The 5,996-nt window shown below is 39.2% G+C and overlaps 2 pseudogenes; one reads left to right on the forward strand and one right to left on the reverse strand.

Annotated features, from left to right (window-relative positions):
* Positions 1 to 1,072: 1,072 nt before the first annotated feature.
* On the forward strand, positions 1,073 to 2,011 carry LOC141576081 (olfactory receptor 4C6-like; annotated as a pseudogene).
* Positions 2,012 to 4,884: 2,873 nt separating this feature from the next.
* On the reverse strand, positions 4,885 to 5,794 carry LOC141576199 (olfactory receptor 4C3D-like; annotated as a pseudogene).
* Positions 5,795 to 5,996: the final 202 nt, after the last annotated feature.

Below are 5,996 nucleotides of genomic sequence, written 5' to 3' on the forward strand. Positions count from 1 at the left end.
CTTTAAAATCGGTGTAGTACCAGTGCCCACTTCATATGGTACCATGAAGTTTAAATGAGGTAATACCTGCATCATACTTGACACTGCTTGGCAGCACAGTTAGTGAGTCTAATTATTGAATTGTTGTCACTACTGTGTTCCAGAGTCCTTTGCTCCATGTAGGGAACAGAGAAACTGAAAGGAATGACCTGGACTGATTCAGGTTTGAGTCAATTACATTGTGACCTGGGTCTTTGCTGAATCATCATACTTTGTAATTTTCATCAATGGACACTTTATTAGTCAGAAATGATATTATCATTGGTTTTCAATGTATTTTGATCATTTCATGTTTAGGAGCATAGCACAAAATTATGAAAAATTGTCACATTGCTTGGAAAAGAACCCAGAAGAATAATCCACTTCATGTTTATTGAAGATAAAACAGGATAATACATTGTAACATACTTAGCATGGAGATTGGTAAATGATAAACTCACAGTGTAATTACTAGAGAAGCAATACTGATGTTTGAAGGCACTGATTCTAGAGTCAGAAAATGTGGCTCACTTTCCAGCCTCGCTACCCACTAGCTATGCAGCCCTCATCAAGTTTCCTGAACTCTCTGAGAAGCAGTTGCCTCATCTGTAAAAGAGTCAGTCTTAGGGTTATTCTAGTGCCTGGAGCAAAGTAGGTGCTTTAAAATGTTGGCTATAAATGATAACAATAAAAGGAGGAAAAATGTATTTCACATGGAAGCACCATTTAAAGAGAGAGAAGAAAAGGCCTGGGGAGATCCTAGCCTTAGTGAACTAGCTCTCTTTTAAGCTCTTTATTTAGTATGTTATTAAAGGACAAATGCTTAGATGGTGAATAAATGAAGAAGAAGAAAAAGAAGAAGAAGGAGGAGGAGGAGGGGGAGGAGGAGGGGGAGGAGGAAGAGAAGGAGAAGGAAAAGAAGAAGAAGAAGAAGAAAACATAAATTCCCCGAGATCCTGGAAATACATGAAGCCAAATAATCACTAATTATAAATGGTATGCTGTTTTTTCAGGTTTATAACTCTCAACTGGGTCTTATATCATCGTCTGATACATGGAAAATCAAAACAATGTGACTGAATTCATCCTTTTGGGCATTACAAAGAATCCAGAGCTGAGGAAAATACTCTCTGCTGTGTTTCTAATCATGTATGTGTTCACCATCTTGGGAAACCTCCTCATTGTGGTAACCATGGTCACAGATCAGAGTCTGAGGTCCCCTATGTATTTTTTTCTTACCTCCTTGTCCCTCATGGATGCCACCTTCTCTTCTGTCATTGCCCACAAGATGATTGTGGACTCCCTCTCGGAGAGCACTACCATCTCTCTCAAAGGCTGCATGACCCAGCTCTTTGCAGAGCACTTCTTTGGTGGAGTGGGATCATCCTTCTCATTGTCATGGCCTATGAACTCTACGTGGCCATCTGTAAGCTGCTGCACTACATGACCATCATGAAGTCTGGTTTGCTGCCTCTTGCTGGAAGGGGCCTGGCTGGAGGGATTTTTCCATGCAGTTATACAGCTTCTCTTCATCTTTCAAGTATCCTTCTGTGGCCCCAATGTCATAGACCACTTTATGTGTGATTTGTTTCCATTGTTGAAACTGGCCTGCATGGATGCCCACATCCTGAGCCTTTTGGTCATCCTCAAAAGTGAGGTGATGTGTGTGGCCATCTTCCTTATCCTCATCACTTCCTATGTGGTCATCCTCTGCTCCCTGAAGTCCTGCAGCTCTGAAGGGTGATGCAAAGCTCTTTCCACCTGTGGTTCCCACCTCATGGTGGTCGTCATGTCCTTTGTGCCATGCATTTTCTTGTATGTGAGGCCTGTGGCCACCTACCCCATAGACAAGGCAATGGTTGTATCCAATTCCATCATCACACCCACGTTAAATCCCTTGATCTACACCCTGAAGAATGCAGAGGTGAAAAATGCCATGAGAAAACTGGATGAAACAAGGAAATCCTTCGGTTGGCAAGTGATCACATGCTGAGCAAATCACGTATTTCCTGTAAGAAGAAGTCATTCTTTTTGAAAGATGTAAAAAGTAAAACTATTATCCACCAACAGCCAGAGGGATCTCTTAAAAATATAAATGTGATTTATGATTTAGGGTGTTTAAAATGGAAAGATTATGGTACTCTACTGCTTCACATCCTTCCTTGGCCTCCCATTGCCCTTAGAACCTCCTGACTTGTCCTAGAATCTCCTAGTTAATCTCTCTGCTACCTGTAATTCTCCAACCACATCTTGAGTGCTTCCCCCACCCCTCACCATGTACCAGAAATGTTGGGTTTTTTTCCGTCTGCCCTTAGAGCTGATAAAGCCTTTTCTCACCTCAGGGCTGTTGCTTCTCTCTCTGAAAACAAGTCATCATCTACTCAAGTGGTTGTTTGTCTCTAGCTTCTGGTCCCAGGTTAAGAGATTGGCATTCCCTCAGAGAGCATCCCGCCATGAGTCAAGTCAATGATTCTTCTACTCTTACCATTACTCTCTATGTCTACATCTTCTTTGTCTCCTTAGTAACAATGACCAAAAGTTATTTGTGTATAATTATCATTGGATTTTTTAAATTTCTATCTCTGTCTAGATTGGACAACTACAAAAGAGGAAATTTTATTTATGCATGGCATTTGTTTTAGTTTTCAATAAATACCTGTTGAATGATTATAGAATACAAGAAGCCAAATAACCAAATTCAAATAGCCAAATTCAAGTGGTTATGTGGGAAAAAAGAAGGCAATCAATAAAATGAAAAATAAACAAAGGAAAACCAAAAGGCAGAAACTGGCCATAAGTACAGAGTTTGTGGAAATGGAAGGCTGTGTTTATTTCATGGAACATACTTCATATTGGATAGTCAGAGAAGGATTCTATTAGCAGGTAATGTTTCAGCTGACTTTGAACTCTGTTGAGGTTCTCTTAGGAAATGTTATGAAATATATTAATTAATAAGCTTAATACTGATGAGCACCAATAATTGACAAAACATGATCAAAATGGAACAGCCATATGAGGATCAGTGGGATGAAGACTCTAGAGAGAAAAGACTCTAATGCAAGAAATACCATGGCATTTCCAAGGAACTATGAAATACCAGAATGGATGGGACACAATGATCCCGGCATGACGTGGCAAGGAGCAAGATCAGAAATGTACACAGGGCTTAGATCCTGTAATGCTGATATTTGTAGTCCTCCTTGAGCCCCCAGAGACCATGAATGTTGTTGTCTCTTAAAAATGACCCAAAGACAAAAATGTTTTAGGAACACAGGATAACTCTAACTTTTGTGCTATAGAGGAGATGGGAAACATGGTGTGAAAAGCTTTTGTAGTTCGCTTCTAGTTGCCCTTTAATTTTCAATTATAGAAGAAACTTCACAATACACTTAAAAATACTTCAAAGTAAAGATTCATTTTAGTCCTAAATTTCTTTATTTCTTTTCCACCATAAAGACTAAATTCATGTTAGTGTAATGACTTGAGTCTTTAGAAAACCCTTAGGATGACCTTTATTATAATTACATAATGAAAATATGAGGAAGAACCTTGGAGTGAGGTCCTTGACTTTATATTTGTTTAATATGTGAAGTAATAAGTTCAGAAAGTTTAATGAATGAAATTGATGCCAGCAGAGTACTATATTTTAATTGTATTGTATACAATTTTCTTATATATAGACCTAAATATACCACAGACAATTGTGTTTCACTTGAAAGACAGTAAGACTGAGTTTTTAAGACCTAGATTGCAAGTTTGTAGCTGAAACTTTTGAAAAGAAGGTGCATTTCATTGTAATAGTCCCTGACACACTATATGGGGTAAGCGTGTGTAAGTAAATTAGTAAAGGCAAGTAAGTTACTGAAACCTCTCTGGCTTCAATGTGCTTCAGTGTAAAATGTTCATATTAATAATGCAACAACAGGCTTAATATGTGGATGAAACAACTGAGGTGGATATGCCTGATAGATACTAAGTTGTTCATTTAGCGTAAAAATGTGTATCAGACCTACAGATCAATAGCTTTGGAACCTAACTATATTCATTTTTTGTTGAATTTGGATGAAAAAAAGTTTACCCTTCTTGTTTCAAATGGCTCCACAAGTATTTACACTGAAAAAAAAAATCTTTAAATTCATGACAAATTGTGAGCCATAGGGATAGTTAGGAAAGAATATGGAAACAAATACATTTATGGATATGTATGACTGAAACATTATACTGAACACCAGAAACTGAACCACTGTAAACTAACTATACTTCAATATAAAAAGAGTAACTTCAAAATTTCTGGCTACTTTTGTGCCAAGAAAAGAATTAGAGATGGATTTTGAATTATTCTTTCCTCCATTTGTGTATGTTTCTCTTTTTGGTTTTGTAAATTCATTAAGAAGGGATAAAAAAATCAGATGTGATTCTTTCAAGCAACTGTCCCTTCCCTGTGTGTCTGTATAAGAATTTTTATCCCTTATTGGTTTTGCCAAAGGCTAAGCAAAAACAAGAGTTCTTAGATGAAGGTCCTATGGAAAAGCTAATTTCATCCAAGTAACATATACTAAGAATTTGGTAACATAACAGGAAGATTCTGGAGAAAAAAGCATATGCTACAATCATTACTAAGGGTTGATGATTGTTCTCTCTCTATTAAGAAGCTACGACCATGAATATTGAAGTCTTGGTAAAGTACAAGTTATCAGAATAAATGCCTACCCATTACTAAATAGTCAAGAAATGCTAGTTCCTAGGCCTTTTTTCTCAGTGATCTGCAAACTTCCTTAATTTTTCTTTTTCACAATTTTCAACAGGTATAATCCTCCCTATGTAAATCATTATTTCTTTGGCATCATGAACAGCCTAAGTTACTCTCTACTTCAACAAACTCCTCATGGCATTTTTCACTTCTGAGTTTCTCACTGTGTAAATGATGGGATTTAACATGGGAGTAAGGACTGAATAGAACACACTCACCAACTTGTCCACCAGGTATGTGTCCACAGGACATTTGTAGGTGAAAATACAAGGGACAAAATAGAGCACCACTGCTGCAAAGTGGGAACCTCATGTAGAGAGTGCCTTGTGCCATCCTGCAGAGCCATGGGATTTCAGGGAGCTCAGGTGACTATGTAGGAGATGCGTAGCATGAAAAAAATCAGTAAGCACATGCCCCCACTGTTGGCTGCCACCGCCACTCCAAGCCTGTAGGGGTCGCTGCAGGCAAGTTTCAACAGTGAGAAGAACTCACACATGAAGTGGTCAATGACATTGGGACCACAGAAGGTCAAGTCATCTGCAGAAAGAATCTGCAGAGTAGCATGCACAATCTCCCCAGTCCAGGCCATCACCACCAGGAGCTGGCAGATCCTCTGTCACATGATGGTCGTGTAGTGCAGAAGCATGCCAATGGCCACATAGTGATCATAGGCCATGACAACCAGTATGATGACTTCTGAGCCTCCCAGGAAGTGTTCCAAAAAGAGCTGGGTCAGGCAGCCACCCCAGGAGATGATTTTCCTCTGATGCAGCAGGTCAATGAGCATTTTGGGGGTTGTGACAGAAGTGAGGGAGGCATCTAAGACAAACAATTGAAAAATTAATACAAGGGAGTTGAAAGTGTGGGGCTGAGGGAGATGGTAATGACAATGAGCAGACTGGCCAGCAGGGTAAATAGGAAAGTAAACAGAAAGACGGTGAAGACTATTTTCTGCAAGTGTGGGTCTTGTCTGAGTCCCAAGAGAACAAATTCTGTCACATTGTTGGGAGGCGTAAGGAGATCCATTCAGCAAGTAACACCTTCGCGGAACCTGACTTACCTAGAAAAGAAATAAGGAAAGATATTCATTAATCATGAAAAGATCATGGTCTGAATACCTTGGTGCAAAAACAGAGCAGTCACTGTACCTGTGGAGCGTGGCCCTGACACTCCTGCCTCGGTGCTTGTTTCAGTTCTCTCTTACATCCTCCATGATGTTTCCTTCTCT

Source organism: Camelus bactrianus, chromosome 36 (assembly GCF_048773025.1).
Source record: "Camelus bactrianus isolate YW-2024 breed Bactrian camel chromosome 36, ASM4877302v1, whole genome shotgun sequence".
NCBI lineage: Eukaryota > Metazoa > Chordata > Mammalia > Artiodactyla > Camelidae > Camelus > Camelus bactrianus.